Source organism: Lacerta agilis, chromosome 5 (genome assembly GCF_009819535.1).
Source record: "Lacerta agilis isolate rLacAgi1 chromosome 5, rLacAgi1.pri, whole genome shotgun sequence".
Lineage (NCBI taxonomy): Eukaryota > Metazoa > Chordata > Lepidosauria > Squamata > Lacertidae > Lacerta > Lacerta agilis.
In genome coordinates this window covers 31,870,202-31,888,019 of record NC_046316.1, presented here as the reverse complement: position 1 = coordinate 31,888,019, position 17,818 = coordinate 31,870,202, and positions in this window count along the sequence as shown.

Sequence of the window (17,818 nt, the reverse complement as noted above, 5' to 3'; positions counted from 1 at the left end):
TTGAACTTAGGAATCAGTAATGGATTGGATATGGGCTAACTTAATCCTTCAGGACAAGACGGAAGTATCATTGGTCAGAAAGCATTTGGACTCTGGAGTAGGAATGTAACCTGCTCTGAATGGCATAGAACTCCCCATGAAGAAGCAGCTTCACCATTGGGGGGGGGGTGTTGCTACTGGGTTCGGATTTACAGCTGCATGACCACTGGTGGCTGTGGGTCAGGGGTGCCTAAAGCTAGTGAGCCTGCCGCACCCATTCCTGAGGTCAGCTTTGGTCACGCCTTGGTTGCCACACACTCTACATTAGGCTGCTTTTAGAAAATCCTTGGAAGCTTTAGCTGGTCCAGAAGGCAGCTGAAAGGATACTTGGTGAGCACTCCATTCTCTGCCACTTGCAGGAACAAAGAATCTCAGTGCAATGACATTGAGTCATGCATATATCTTTTTTATTAGGTTTATTTATGGTGGGAGAGAGGGAGGAGATACAGGGTTGCTGCTTTTGGCATCACCACCACAAGCCTCTCATAATATCTAGTTCCAGCCTTAGGAGCAAAGTTGTCGAACTGGGTAATTGGTTGGGTAGGCAAGAATTTCAAGAAGCACTAATGCAATTAATCCAATAAGAACGCAAATAGGAGTTCCAAAAGCCAACTACTAATCTGCCATTCAGTCAAGACCGCTGCCTTTGGATCATCCCATGCAGTATTGTTTGTTTGTTTAGCTTTATTACAGCTTGCTTGCAGTCATGTAGCCAAGGACATGAAGTCTGCTGGGGATTTTTTTCCTTTCTTCTTTTTTGGTGTTGCCTCCAAGGATTCATTATTCTGAAATATAGAGTCAATAGACTTTCCCATGAATGTTTCCAAGCCACTTTTGACTTCACACTCACAGAAGGGAGGGGGGCGGCTCTTGCAGAACTGGGTGGAATTGGTTTCAAAATTCAGTGTGATGCTGGCAACTTGAAAGCAAGGTCTGGGTCATTTGGGGGGCTTATGCAAAGCAGAGGAGAACGTCTTTCAGGTTTAACAGAAGCCTTTGTTATTAAATGAATTTAAAAATAGGAATAACAGAGCTCTTTATAATGTGGAGTTGTTATTCTTTTTTGTGAAGAGTCAGGAGGAGGTGGGATTTGTGCTTTGGGATTCTGTAGGGTTGCACACTCTACCCTGTGCTGTGCAATATCTACTGGAAATTTCTGAGCGAGGTTCTCCAGGGGTCTGAAGTGCTTTGCCATCAGCATGCAGATGGCATGGAAGCAATTCTATTTCTCTTATTCACCTGGCTCTGGTGAAGTGGAAGAAAGTGCTAGACCAGTGCCTGGTTGAGATCACGGAACTAGACAAAGGTGTGATCCAACCATTCATAACATATCACTGTAAATCTCTAGAAATTGTTTAAATAGTTCTTTAGATTTGGGGGGGGGGTTGTTTAATTTTGATCTTGTACACAGATACCATGAAGTGCAAATTGAAGCTCAATCCACATAAGACAAAGGCACTGTTAGGAGGGGCTCCTCCACCCAGATGGGGTAGTTGCTTCTGCCACCAGCTTCAGCTGAGTGGCCACATGTCCAAAAACAGGTCACCTCGTGTCATTGTGACACCAGTGACTGACAGGTGGATGACTCCACCTATCTGTCAAACCTCACCTATTTAGGGCAGGGCAAGAAAAAGATCCAACCTGCCAGCTGGATCTAGTTCACCCATCTTAAAGGATCATGTTCATGGTCTGGGGGTCTTCAGCTCATGGATCCATCATTGTCACTGGAGATGCAACCTGCCACAGTGGCAGTTACGCCCTCTTATTCTTCTAACACCCATCAGCCCCAGTTAGCATAGTCAACACTCAGGGAAGATGGGAGTTCAACAACATCTGGAGTGCCATACGTTAGCCATTCCTATCTAAAGGAACACCTCTTCTCATATGTATCTCTAACCACGCCCTTAGGTAATCTTTGGAGGCCTTTCTCTGAGTGGTCCCTCCAAATGAAGTGCAGAGGGTAGCTTTGGGGGAAATGGGCCTTTTCAGCAGTGGCTCCCTGTTTGTGGAATGTTCTCCAGTACTTGGAATGAAGTGGATATAAAGCCAAATGTGATATTGGTTGAGATAAGCACCATGCCTGAAGGAGGCGCATCCTCTTGCCTCTGCATCTTCCAGGCGCATCGGCTGCCTGCAGCAACTTGAAGCTCACCGAAGAAGCAGGGAGGATACATGTGGTGGTGAGGCAAGTGATCAGCAGTAGGTGGCAAAGTCAGCAAGCCTGTGCCTGTATGCCATGTGGGTGGTAATTTTTATTGTTGTTATTGTTTAACGCATGGGAATTGTAGCCAAGCAGAGAGTGGCAGTGCACCAGTGAGTTCAAGCAGCAGCAAATGGCGATGCTACTTGCATAGATAGGTCACAAACCGCCCACCCGTTGCAGGAAGAGATCCAGCATGGTGTAGTGGTTGGAGTGTCAGACTAGGACCTGGGAGACCAGGGTTAAAATCCTCACAAGGCCATGAAGCTCAGAAGGTGATCTTGGCCCAGTCACTGATTAAATATGGAAAGGGATAGCCACATATACCACCCTGAGCTCCTTGGAGAAAAAGGGTGGGATTTAAAAACCACAAATAAATAACTAGTGCCCTGTATCTGGAGTCTGGAAGAAAATTTGGCCACCACCAATACCTCTTACAACATACCCCTAAAACACTGTGGGGCCCTGCCTATGAATCCGTTAGTACCACTCCTAGGGATGGAAGGATCTGTTAGTTTTGGTTCCCTCATTTTCTTATTTATTTATTTATTTAAATCTTAAATTTGATTCCTCAAACTGGTGCAGAAATTGGCAGTCTCTTTTTTTTTAAAAAAAAATCCTCATCAAACTCTTCAGCATTTCACTGCTATTTTCTCCTGATAAGGACCTCTTTTTGTGTTGTTTTGACTAATGTACACCTTGGCAAGCAATTTCTCCAAATACGATGCATTTTTGTATGTTATTTTCACTAATATCTAATATATTCATTTTTATGCACCGTTCTACCTAATATATGCAATTTTTATAACATTTGTTGGTTAGGAAAAATTCAGAAAAGTGCAAATTTCAATGGACAGCTATTTTTCAGGTCTCTTCCCCCTCCCCCCCCAAAAAAGTGCAAATTAGATAAATTCAGCTTTAAATGTGAACTGAATCAAATTTCATTCCCATCCCTGCTCACTCCACTCATCACCATCAAGGTGGTGTGTTTCTTTTCTAGGAAGGAAGGAAGGATTATAGCTTTATACACAATCTTCCTCAGGTTTTGGTGTTTTGGTACACCATGATTGTGGTCCTTGCATTTGCTATATATATATATACCTCTCTGAAATGATGCTGCTGTTTAAGCTTAAAGGTCCTCGTTGTTGGGAGGGTGAAATAAAGCAATTATTCACCTAATACTGTGTGTGTTGGTGTCTTCTTCTTCCTGTATTTTTTATACTTTAGCAGGGCAATTTGTAAAATTCTGACGGCTGACAAAGATCGCCAAGCACTAAGACTGTGAATTTAACTAGTTCCCTTTTGGAGGGGGTGAATTAAAGTGGAACTAATTCCTTTTTGAAGGAGGTGAACTGGAAATGGAACTACTTCCTTTTTAAAATGAACTTTCCGAGCACTGCCTAGGACCGAGAAAGCAAACACACATTCCTATCTGAATACAAACAATAACTATTGCCCTCTTCCAGTTTGCCTCTTTGCAGACTCAGAAAACCACTAGTCCTTTTTCCATGAGACTGGCACCAATTTCCAAAGAGCACCAGCTCAAATTCAAAAGTCAAGGGAGTGGAAGTTGCATCAGAAGGACCATAAGCTACATGTTGTTTGTGAACCACAGATTGGCAGGCACCATACTCCCAGCCAGCTCCTTTGGCAGGCAAGCAGCAACTCTATTATTTGCATTTCATGCCCACACTGTTGAGTTTGCTTGCTCATCTTCAGGATTACAAGTCAAAGCAGGGCACATGCTTTTTAAAGGGCATTTGATATTATCTAATGCAATCTTACAAGTTTCAAACCACAGCTTCAAACGAATTGCTTCCCGTGAGAGATTAACATAATTGGGCTAACTAAAATGTGGCCTATTTACCAAACATGGGGAAACCCACTTTTATTTTCCTCCAAGAAACAAATGTTAAAAAGGAAGATTTGTTGAAATCAGACCAAGTGTGCAAAATATGTAAGTAAAGATGCTTCGGTTGATAATTAGTGGAGAGGTATAATTCAACCTACTTCAAATACGATAGTAGTAGAGCTCCTGGCTTCTGTATGGATTTCAAGTGTCACGCAATCTGACTGAACATCACTGTCCAAGCATAATTTCCCTGGGACTAGCAGAAACTTGTTAACATATGACGCCCATATCCAAAGGTACCCTTAATAAATAAATTACATTTATCAGGGCCAAATAAATGTCTTAAAGTACTGAGCAAGTTTTGAAGTCCCCCATAATGCTTCTTCAGGCTGGATGTTAAACAACTTGGGGCCAGGAAATCTAAGGACCACATCTTTCCACATGAAGCTTCCCATCAGCTATGGCCTTTTTATTATCTGAAATGTAGCAGTACAATAAAATAACTTCTATTCCAAAGGTGTTTGGTCCACATTGAATTTTCAACACTTCCCACCCCAAGTGCACCCTTCCCTTCTTTAGAGAAGAGCTAATGTTTGGACTACAACTCCCATCAGCCTCAGCCAGCATGGCCAATAGTAGAGGTTGATGGAAGTTGTAGTTCAAAATGTCTGGAGGACACCATGTTGGCTATCCCTTTAAGTATTCTTCCACCCTCTGAAAGTCCTATCCCTAGAATGCTCAAGCCTCAAAGGGCACAACTGACTAAATTAGCAAACAAATAGGGAAAGAGAAGCAAGAGGGAAGAGAGAAATATAATTATGATAAAATAATAACAACAGCACCAAAAAAGTGAGAGGGGAATGTCTGATATTCTCTGTTAGCGGCTCAGTGTAAGCAGAAGACCAACACGCCCTCTTAATTCCTGAAGAGGTCAAGAAAGCCCTGCCAAGTATCTTCAAATATAGCTAGTTTCTCCCGTTTCATATAAGTCAGTATCTTATTGACTACAAGGGCTAAGACCTGACAAAAATTTGTCAGTTTTGGTTCCTCTCCATTTCTAACTTTCTCATCCTTAAGTTCAGCTTGCCCTTGGCGGTTTGAAAACTTTTCTTAAAGTTTGCATTAAAATGTGTAAGTTTTTTTTGTATACGTTTCTTCTAATATACACATTTTTAAGCAATTTCCCCAGTGAAATGTATTTTTGCATGCTGTTTTCACCAACATGGGCATATTTGGACAGACCTTTCTGTAACATACTTTTTGTACACATTTTTTATTTTTGGTGCAAAATTGGGGGAAATGTGGATTTCAGAGACTAGCTATGTTTTGGTTCACATACAGTTTCAGGAAGTGCACGATAGGTACGTTTGCATTTAAATGTGAACAAATTCCTCCCCCATGAGACCAATGATCCATATCTCAGCCTGTTTTGTCTTTCTAGCTTTTTCAGAATCAACCTCTTGGACAATTGTAACAATCTCAAGCTAGGATGCAAGAGGAGTTATGCAAACTGAATTAGATCATGCTGGGTGAAAACATACCAAAAGCTTGCTCGCTAATATGAGATATTTGAATAGTCATAATCAAGGTATTACCCTCCGTCACATTTAGATTCCTATTTTTTCCCTAAATGGACCACAGGGTCACCTGCAATTTTTGTGTCATCCTGAAAAGTATTTGAAAGAGCTTCTGTCAGAAGTGGAAAACTTCAATTTAGCATGAAATATAATTTTATAAATGGGCAATTAGGGGTGGGAAGACATCAACAAGAATACATACATATGAAAAACAGAATTTTGGTTGGTTTCTACTCAAACAGGTTACTGTCCTGGAATGACATGATCTGAACTATGTTGTGCAACCAGAATGGCAAGTTCAGCTAACTGGAGAGAAGTAAAATGATACCATAATTTTATGATTGCTTTAAAAGAATTTGGCAAATTGTAGAGGTGATAAAATTGACTAATTTTGAGTGAGTTGGAAGTCATCAGCAATCTGAAAGTTTTATGGATTATGTTCAGCTATGACTTGCTAGTATTTGACACCTGCTGGATTTCTTCTTGTTGTTTTAAGTGTCTGATATGGGAATGTGTTTCTGTGTGTGATGCTAAGGGTGATCCTGGCATATCTGCCCCACAAGCCAATCAAATGTCAACTGTGTTCAATGCTTAACTCTCCCTCCAAAGTCAATGGGACTTCAAAAATGCCTAATTTTGGCTAGATAGTGCTCTTGGAGTTATATTTGGAGTATTTCCTTTCTTGATATAATGCATTCCACATTTGGATTCTCAAAACCTTATTGGGATGAAGTTATATAATAATGTTTTGACTGCCTGGAATTAATTTGCATTTGACTTTCTTTCATGCCTCCTGTTTAATGGCATTTTATAACTACATTTCTCTTGCCAGTGTGTATTCATGTGGTTATATTGCATTCCTATTATTAAGACTTCTTGCTTTTGCTCTATAGCTCTAACATGGCTGCTATGTGTTTGTTTGTTTGTTTGTTTGTTTGTTTGTTATTTAATAAATTACTAGCCTACCCTTCATTATTGTCAATCCCAGGATGGGCTTAACAGCATGAAATCACAACATAAAACAAAAAATTCAGTTACAACAGACAGGAGCTTCTGTGGCATCTGTGGCAACCTCCCTCCATAAAGATGGGAGTGAGGTAATAGATTTTTGTGTGGTTTCAAAAACTTGGACTCTCCCTGTCAGAACACTTGAGAAGTCTATTATTAACTGTATGTGGTAGCATTTCTTGATAATCAGCAGCAAGGTATGGCAATTGTGTGAAACGGAAACTTGTGACCACTTATCCTTGACTCAGAGGCTATGTTTTGGCACTTTTGGCACTAAACTAGAACTTCACTTATTTACACTCAAAGAGGGTTATAGCTTAATGGTTACATTGAAAGGGCACAATACTTCATTTCAAGCAAACACTCTTTACACAGATAGCTATTAACTTTCTTAAAATTCACACTTGAAACCTGTCTCTAAATAGACAAAATCCTAATAATATGGCTATTGGTCTTACACCACGATTAGAACACCCCCAGGATCTTTACTTTCCCCTCAGAGAAACAATATGTGTTGCCCAGTCTAGCAAAGCACTAACAGCCATAACCAGGTTCAAAACTGATCCCCATCAGCCCTAACTTGGAAAACACTCACAGAAGAAGAAGAAGAAGAAGAAGAAGAAGAAGAAGAAGAAGAAGAAGAAGAAGAAGAAGAAGAAGAAGAAGAAGAATTTGGATTTGATATCCCACTTTATCACTACCCTAAGGAGTCTCAAAGTGGCTAACATTCTCCTTTCCCTTCCTCCCCCACAACAAACACTCTGTGAGGTGAGTGGGGCTGAGAGACTTCAGAGAAGTGTGACTAGCCCAAGGTCACCCAGCAGCTGCATGTGGAGGAGTGGAGACGCGAACCTAGTTCCCCAGATTACAAGTCTACCACTCTTAACCACTACACCACACATAAGCCCTACCTGATAGTAGAACTATCAGGTTCTAACTTTTAACTCCCCTCTGATTGGATGACACTACACCCAACCCTGATTGGTTTCTGGGTCACCAGGAAGCTCACCCAGGGTCTGGTTGTCACAGCATCATTGATACATTTATTAAACAATCTCTAACCTTTCCACAACACTACACAATGGCACCAGTTTCCATAGGTTAACAGTCCTCAAAGACCTGAGCAGATAAATGTATCTCAACCTGGAAAAAGAACGAGTGCCGACAGAGGGGAAAGGAGTGCAGAAACAGTGGGGTGCCACCACAGAGGAGGCCCTTTTTGTTTCATAACATTACAAATGTTTCCCCATATCTGGAAGTAGAGAAGGGCCTCTCATGAAAATGTTAAAGATCTGGTGAAATATTTTATTGAGCCTGTGATATTTGCTCTATTTCAGTGTGTGTGCACATGTGCGCGCGCACACACACAGAGAGAGAGAGAGAGAGAGAGAGAGAGAGAGAGAGAGAGAGAGATTGTTTCCTATGAAAACATATTGAAACAATTAACAATAAAAACACCAACAATTTCAAATCCAATACAAATACTGTCTGGGGGGTAGGGGAAATCCGTTTGAAACGCTTGTTGGAAAACAAAGCTCTCTAACAGTAGAGATGGTTCCTATCTGCCTCCTATGTATATCTCCTTTGTAAAAGAAACTGTTCTTCTACATCCCAGTTAATAAAGAAGGCTTGAAATCCCAAATATTAATCAATTGGAATTGGTAGATTAATTAAATAAAGCTAGGAGTCAACCACACTGAATAAACTGGAACTTATTTCTAAATAAACATGCAAAGGATTGTGCTGTTATTGGTTTATTTGGTGAGGTCAAATTTTAAACTCTGGAGCCAAGAGCACTTTATTATTATTAAAATCAGGGGCTAATTTATCTCCAGTGTTTTATTATGAGAGGGGATGAAAAATAAAATACTAAAGATTGCCTTTCCCTCTAATAAATGAGGCTTGGGATCTCATACTTTCTTCACTCTGCATAAAAATCACCTATATTGAGATTTGTATAGTACAGAGATTTATTTAAATGTGATTTGAAACAGTTCTCTGAAATAAAAGGCAGGTAATTAATCAACTAAAATAATTTAACCTGTAGGCACCATTAAGTAATAACGGAGTGTTTGCTTACAATACAGCATTCCTATTCCACAGTATGGATAGGACCGTACAAAGCAAGCCATCATCACCTTCCCAATATTTCAAACAGCTGATGCTACAAAGGATCTGGCAGCAGCTTGAGCATTTTACTCATAAACTTGTTTTGGACACAGATTTTCAGAGTAGCCCATGTCAGTGAGAGCACCTTGTGCCAAATGGCTGCAGCCTGTAGGAAATTATTCATCTCTGATAAACAACACCACATGGAAAAGACCATTCAGGGATTGCTTGCGTCATAACGTGAGGGATATCTGTTGTTGGCATTTGGAATTTGGGGGGTATTCCTTAACTGTACTGTTTGGAATTTTGACACGGCCCCTTAGGGCAAAGCAATTGCTTTAGCTCAGTTTAAGTTTCAAGCCTGTTTGTTAGTGTGGTTGTTAGTTGTGCCCAGGCAGGAACCAGAAGATTCTTTCTCTGGGCGTAACTGAGGTTCTCAACTCTTGTTCTACTGGGTGTTTGTGGAATTATTACTGTTTTTTAAGGACTTCCACTCACACTGTGGCTCAGGAGCTGAACTTATACTTGTTCCACATGGTATTATCTTATCCCTTCAATACGAAACAAATCTCTGTGCCCTGCAGATTCCACCTTCTCGAGAGGTCCGTCCCACACAATGTCAGAATTGGGTCTTGAGTGTGGCATTACCTAAACCCTTTGAACTCTTCCCTATTACATATCAGACAAGCTCCATGTCTATTGCATTTTTTTTCTGGCATCTGTTGAAGACTTACCTCTTCCAACAAGTTTTCTAAAAGGAGATTTTATTTTATTTTATTTTTGTGTCCCAGGCAGGATATCTGCTGGATTTGTTTTCTATGTGTGTGTGCGTAATTGTTTTAAGTGTTTTTCTATATGCGTTAAATTTGTTTGAAAATTGCATTGAGGTTCCTCATAGGAAGAGATGCATAAATGAAATGATGAATAATGTGTAAAATCAACTTCATTTATTTGTTTCTCACACTTACACCCCGTTTTTCCTTTCAATAGCTCACGGCACCTTCGGTCTCCATGGCCATCTGAAAGCATTTTGCCATGTGAAGGAGCAGAAGAGCAAACATGATGCCCCCTCCCATTTCCACATACAGAAGCCAACTAGACAGGCAAGCAAATTTTACTTCACCACTGCTACCAGAGCAGCATCTTCCACAGCATCAGAGAGCAGCAGGCTTACTTAGATACCACAGCCAGGCTATGTGTTGCACACAATGCTCTAGCCTCCACCAGTCCCTGCGCTCCCATTGAGACAGCTTAAGACACTTCCCTCCCCCCCCCCCCAGTGGAAGACAACATATCTGAAGAATAAAATGACACGTGCAAGCTTATATAGAGAAAGTAGGTTCACGGTAGTAAAGCTTGAGGGAGCAAACCTAATTTATCATACCGGCTTGGTGAGATTTTACAAAGCGGCAAGGCCACCAGCTTGTCACACATGGCAACTGGAACAGAAGTTGGGAACAGGCAGCTCTTTGTGTCAGACTGGAGCTGGTGCAGTGATCAGGCCCAAATAGATGGCAGTGGGGCAAATTTGGGATCCAGTGAGAACTAGGGCAGCTCAATCATTTCTCCTCCGTGGCCCCAGAAAGCCTGGGGGGGGGGCTTTCTACTGGATGCCACCAGTCAAGATCTGCTGCAAACATTTCTGCCCAGTGCATCACATCATAGCTGGCAGCCAGCTGGAGGCCAATGGAGCCCAGCACAGTTGGGTGAAGAGACCCCACTACCCTACCCTACCTCCCACAGCCCAGCATAAAAAGTAGAGGTTGCATTGCTCTGCCCAATGGCTATTGGATAAATTCTGGTGCACTGCAGCCTTTTCTTTAGGTGCCCCATTCCTTTATGGGCTTACCTAGGCCCTGATTGGCTCCTAAGCCCAGCATTCTAATCAATTTTGATGCTGTCTGTTAATGTCCTGGGTCTGGTCTGCAACAATACTGAACATCACACCAGCGAGGCACAATGTTTCTTTCTCCCCTCTGCTTCCCCTTCTTCCTTTGGCTGCCTTCTTTCCTTGTATGTTCATTAGTCTGCTCTACAAATCACTTCCTGGGTACTGCTAATCCTACCTCAAATCTGCTCCACAAATGGTAACGGACACTGTCCCAACATGACATGCACTAAATGCACGGTCGAAAGGGTAAAATAAGGTTGTTCTGAAGAAATACATCTTTCATTCCCTTGCTTTAGCTATTCTCCCATCGTGTTTTCACATCTCACCAGCTGAGTTTCTTGGAAGCCTCTGCAGTTCACTTCTTATCTCCTGTGTTCTTTACAGGCTATGATTTGTACCACGGCTATTTTAAAGAGGCAGAGTTGAGCAAGACTTACCAGACGTTTTATGATCTGTTTCTTAGAAAGGTTAAGTATCTCTCAAGAAAATGTTCTGATAAAGTCAGAGAAGCGGATTAGGATCTCACAAAACTGGATGCATTTGAGGACTCTCTGCCTTGCCTCCTACATGAGTGCTTGTGGTGAAGTGTCCCAAATGGTAAGGAGCAGCTCTGCAGTCCTGCTCTGAAGTGGAGGACTTGCTCAAGAAGCTATCTATAAGATGACTGGGAGTTCCAGTGGGTTTTCCAGAAGAGAACCAGCTCTTTATTAGTCTTATTTAATTAAATTGGGGGGTGGGGAGTTCAAGGTAAGAAACATAATGTTGTAGCCACAAAGTCAACTTGTAGACTCAGTTCCAAGATGGAGACTGCAGGCTGTAAAGTCCTTCCCAGGATCCTGGATTGCCATGGATTCGGTGAAGGGTGGCAGCCATTTTGTCATCTTCTATCAGGCTAGAAAACCGATCAAGGCACTGAACCCCTATGTCAGTGCCTAAGTAATAACATTAATGACTGGGTGTCCTTAATAGTATGCCTCCGCTATAAACATCTAACATAAACTTCCTCTCCAACCCTGTTAAAAATGTATTGCATAAGCTGATCCAAAATGTTAACATCCTAATAATGATGGTTAAGGAAGTTTTCTTCTGCAAAGCAGGTCTCGGGAGTTATTAATCCATTGGTGAAGAGCTGGGGTGTGTGTGTGTGTTAACCACTAAAGCAACAAAACAAAACAAAACTTTTCAACCACCTGGACTAGCATCTTTTCAAGCCTATCCCTGCCTAACATACTGCTTGAAAAGTGAAATGCAATCAAAGAGGTTTTTTTATTTATACATTATTATAAACAGGATAATCGGCTGCATAAATGGAAGTTAATGGGAGCAAGGACTATGGGCTTTCACTTTGAGAGTTTACTCAAATCGTACTTTGACTCTGTTTTCACTTTAAAAAAAAGACCCGGTGTATGTATACAAATGCTTTTCCTGAGTTTATTTCTGCTGGTGCAAAGTTGGCGCCAATTAATAAAAACCATTGGCTAAATCCCCATGTGACTACTTGGGTGGGTGGGTGGGTGGGTGGGTGGGGGAACTGGAATATGCTTCTTGGCAATGATGGCAGCAAGCATAAAGCAGCTGCCAAAATTTTACTAGTTTGCAAAGAGGTGCTGGGCATTCCCCATCCTTCCAACCTTCCACTCCACCCTCTTAGCCAGGCTCATGGCTCAGTGCTACCAGCTCCGAGAATAAACCAATACAGCCCTCCGCCATGCCCCAGATGTCATCGGTATGGTGCATTCATTATTATTTGTGCTTTCATAGAATCAGGTCAGTTATACGGGATCCCACTTTCAAAACTGCGTGTACGCGAAAGTATCAGAGATGCTGCTTCATTTCCAGTCGGTGCATGTCCTATAACCTTCTGCTGAAATCCTGTAGCTTTCTACACCATAGATATCCCTGTTTTGGTGCAAGAGTGCCCCTCCAGATGTCAATAAAGCAGTAACATTGGGAAAACGTAACAGGACAACTCATAAAGTGGAATGAGGTGTGGCTAGTCCAGTATAAATTCACCACTAATGTGCTACGATTGTGCCAATGCTGCTGCACTCCCGGGAAAAGAAAAGAAAAACCAATCTGGGTTGGTCCTATACCTTCTCTACTCAAACCAGAAGTTCCTAGTTGTAGGGGCTCTGAGAAGTCTCTTATTGGGGGGGGGGGTTGGCTTGGAAGAGTGGATTGGCTGCCACAGACAATTCCCCTTACCTTTCAACTGCTAGGAGATACAGTGGTACCTCGGGTTACAAACACCTCAGGTTACAAACACTTTGGGTTACAGACTCCGCTAACCCAGAAATAGTACCCCGGGTTAAGAACTTTGCCCCAGGATGAGATCAGAAATCGCGCAGTGGCAGCAGGAGGCCCCATTAGCTAAAGTGGTACCTCAGGTTAAGAACAGTTTCAGGTTAAGAACAGACCTCCAGAATGAATTAAGTTCGTAACCCGAGGTACCAATGTAGTTCTCCTCGCTGCAAGAAGTATTCTGTTGGGTGGGAAATTGGGTTCAGAGCTCCATCCTCCCCATTCATACAAACCCTGCTTCAGCTCCCTCCCTCCTGCACATTTCTCTGCTTCCCTGAGTTTCCTCCTCCTTCTGAAGCACCCAGTTGCTGAAAGGTACTGCTGGACTTGCTGCCAGGGAATCAAATGGTGTCTTTGTGTGGTAGGGAAAAATGGCATTTTGGCAATGCTTTTGCTGCATACCTTAGCATTCTCCCCCACCAGAAACAACGACATCCTGCGTATTCCTCAAGCTCTTTGGCACCCAGTGTATCTCCATATGGTGCACTCAGTTTAAAAATGGCAGGAGGGGTGATAGAAACACAAATTTGGCCATTCCTAAAGATCCCTTGCTCCGTTTTGAAACATCCAGAGATAAGATGGCCTTTCTTTTCATTAGCTTCTTTTTCTAGAGGGACCTTGATTTGTAAGAATCAGGGCTTGGAAGTCTTCTTCAGTGTTATTCATTGGCATGTAGACTTCATAGAGTGTAGGTGGCAAGAGCTTACACGGCAGGGCTTCAACATATGTTGAGGAGCAGCACAGAATAATAATTTAACCACATCTTTCATCCCTCTCTGCAGGGGATCCATCTGGACCTGGCACTTTCTCACAGTTCGGGTTCTTAATGGTGGATGTTATTGATCTAGCTGCATAAAGTGAAGTCTAAGACCTGTCAAGGAAGAACTTGAAGATCTTCCACGATACATTTCCCTTTGTAACGGTCCCACAAGGGACTTCCAAAAACAACATAATTGTATAAATCACTCAGATCCAAAGTGTCTCTCTCGAAAGTGGGAGAAATAATTCCTTGATTTCTGGAGACCTGACATGGAATATACTGGACAAATCTTCATTGCCCAAGACAGTTTAATGACAACAAAAACTCCAGCTACTGTAATTGCCGGGTGAATGGATTCCACCCTTTGCTTCTTTTTCTTTTATCAATCTCTCTGAGGGTGACTAGACTTTTAGTGGCCAAGAAGCCTCTTTTAATAATAAGTTGAGCTTTTTTTAAAAAAAAAATGGTCTGACACAAGTACCCAAAGGCCTCATATGGTCAAGAAATGGAGACTTCATGTGCTGATATTTAAATGCTGCATGCAGTTTCTGCCTGCTGCTAACTTTGTCCAGATGCGGGTACTCTGTGTGCCCATGGAAATTAGACAGATCTCTTTCTTTTCAGCTTGTCCAAGAATCTTTGCACTCTGACTCACTCCCAAAAAGAAAGAAAAAGAAAGAATGGAAAGAATGTGAGGCAACTGCATTCAGTACATAGTATTTTATTAGTGCAAGGTCTACTGGAAAGTGGGGATCTCAGCACGCAAACAGCAAACAATCGGATATTTTTTCAAAACAATTGGATTTTTTTCCCCAAAAAGAAAAGTGTTATGTACTGAGTTGAATAGGATCCAAAATGCAGCAGTCTGATTGGTCCTAGAAGAATAGGATCCAGAATGCAGCAGTTTGATTGGTCCGCAGGAGCCACCCAATCCAGCTCCAGGTGGAAGTGAATCCACAACCCGATTGGCATACAGGAGTATCCCGGAATTAGACAATCACGTGGGGCCCATTGTGTAAATAGTGTATATAAAGCAGACGTTTTGGGGAAACTGCATTCCTCACTACTATGAGCTGAATAAAGAGCATGAAATTCACACTTGACTCCGAGTATATTTCAAAAAGAAAAGATTATGACATGAAAAATATATTCCCTGAGATGGGTAGTCCCCAAGAAGGTAGGTGATGCCCAATTATGGATTTCTTATTCATGTTTTCTTACTCCTGTATAGAAAAATAATTTGTATGCAAGTCCCCTCACGACTGTATTGAATATTGAATGTATTTGCCCTTCCTCCCAAAGGAGTGTAGGGCAGTAAGCACATATTTAGGAAGAATTTGAAAGCATCTTTAAAATATTTCCAAACAATAAAACATTACAACAATTGTAAAAGCAGATGGAACCAAATGTGTCTGGATAGGCCTGCTGAAACCTAGAGGTTTTACACAAGCATCTATAACAGTATTGTGAAGGTGCCTGCCTAATGTGAAAAGTGCAAGAAGTGAAAAGGTCAAAATGGAGCTCCCCATTGAAAGCAGCAGCTGAAAGGGAGATCTCACTATTGCCTGCCTGTGTTATTGTAAGTGGCCTTGGAAGGTGGGCCACAGGTACAGTAAGGTCTGTGTTGGTCTGAGCATGTACATTTCTATGAGCGGTGGCAATCCTGCAGACATCCTGCAGGTAATTATTGGCTTCAACAGCACTTAGATCAGTGGGGAAACACCAAGAAGTAACAAGGGGTTAGTGGGCCCTCCACCCCCCCCCAAATATTTCCAATTACCCAATTTGCCCTCCCAGGTGCGAGTCACAGCATATGTATATTTAATGTGCATAGCAAATCCTTACTCCCCAAATTTGCTAACCTTTCACTCTCCTTATCTGCAACCTTCCCCATCCAGAATTTCTGGAGTTGCTGCGATAGAAAGATGGGTAGACACACTCACGCACAAGTATTATGATGAGAGGAGTCAGGAAGGTAGATGAAATGTCCATGTTACAAGTGGTTATCTATGCAGCAGACTGATAACCTATCAGAAGCAGGTTGCAAATGCTTTGAGGAAGATACTACATGGAACATCAGGAAGATACATTAGTCACAGTCGAAACCATCAAAAGTCTTGGCAGGGATTGGCAAGTACTGGCTCACGATGAGTGCAGTTTGAAAAGCAAAGGAAATCTAAAGAGTGCGGAGAGAGTCCATAATGAAACCGATACACACACAAAATGTGATGTGTAGAACTCGGTGTTACACTGCATGAAAAAGAAAATGCAAGAATGATGGATTTGACTAAGTACAGAGAGATCACTCATCAGAATGACAGAAAATGTGGTGGCAAAGGAAAAGTACAAGGACGGTTCCAGCCCGAAGAGCTTGTTTATTGAGCTCATGGCTTAGTTTACAAGTGCAGAGGCAACAGATACTAATAATACATAGCACTTACATAGTAGAAGTGTTTTATATACATTACTCTAGTGAGTCTTACAATAATCCTGTTATGGATCAGGGAGGGGTGAGTTTGATATATGGCAGCAACCTCAAGGTCATGGGAATTTTCCTCTCTGGAATGTCAAACGTCGACAGATACACTTCTATCGTTACAAAGGCCCCTCAGTAAACCAAGATCCAAACTGGTGAGAGGAAAGCCAACTGGACAATAAGCCCGAAGGTTGCTAGTGTCACCCAAATGGATGGTGGTGTCAAGGACACAATGTGTAATCTGAGAGATGAACCCCCAGCATCGTACCTGAAATTGAAAGAGAGGACCAGCTGCTGTGCTGTTTAGAGATAAGAACCAGGACTGAAGCTATGGTTGTTGTCTGAAGAGGTTTATTTTAGAGTACTGTCCTTACTCACAGCGACATGCAGACTGGTGTTTTTCCTTACAGAATTCTCTATAAGATCTGGTTGGACTCATCTATGCATAGCCCAGAACAGCTTTTTCTAACCATAGGTCCTCAGGTGTTGTTGGACTACAACTTCCATCAGCCCTAGACAGCATGATCAATTATCAGGAATGACTGGTTCAAAACAGAGTACTTTAATTGCATAACACAAATATGTGAAACTAGTAATTACTACAGAACTGCGGGTGCAACATGATTATCTACTAAGGGAATCGTGACTGCGGATTCAATTATGTTACTTCATGTGTATATGAGTTGCAGCATCACTGCCAAGACCCTCCAAGTTCCCCCTATTTTCCAGGGACATTCCCAGATTTACAGAAGCCATCCTCGTTTTTTATTTGATCCCAGAATATCCCATTTTTCCTTAGGACGTCCCTATTTTTTATCGGAGAAATGTTGGAGGGTATGTACTGCACCTTCCTGTGCATGAAGTAACATCCGAAGCTGCTAGTTTCAGAAGCCAGTGGTAACCCACCCGAGTTACTGAAAGGTGGCTTCGGCATAAGGATGCACTCTTCCCATGTGGTCCAGAATATCTTCTGTTGCCCGGGCACAGCAGCATAGGAAAGAGAAGCAATGCACATTGAGGTAAAAGGCTGCATGCCAGTTCAAATGTATAACAGAGATCAAAACAGAGAGCCAGTGTGGTGCAGTGGTTAGAGTATCAGCCTAGGGCATGAAGCTTGCTGGGTGGCTTTGAGCCAGTTGCCTGACAGGGTGGTTGTGAGGATGAGGGTGGGGGGAGAGAATCATATGCACGACTTTGTGGGAAGTTGAGATATAAATGCAACAATAATAATAATAGAAATAAATAAAGCTGAAATACCCACAGGAGATTCTCCCCCCCCCACGCATTTAAATGCATGGCCCTCTGGAGTCATGAGAATGGCTTCTAAAGCCCCCAACAGCCCAACTGGAATAGACTTTTATACACAGAATTTGGCCTTTCCTTCAGCCTCCCAAACATAGGGATATCCTTCTTTCGGCTAAGGCAGATCCATGAAATTTCATGGTAAACAAAAGCGCTCTTGTGCCTTACAAGTCAGGGCGAAACATGCCAGCTAGAAATCTGAAGGTTAAAGTGTAAATTCCTTTTGCACAGTCACATGACTAAACTTTTCTACAACTGCATGTGAACAGTGCTCTGCAAACTCACGAGAGGCAGTTTGCTCTG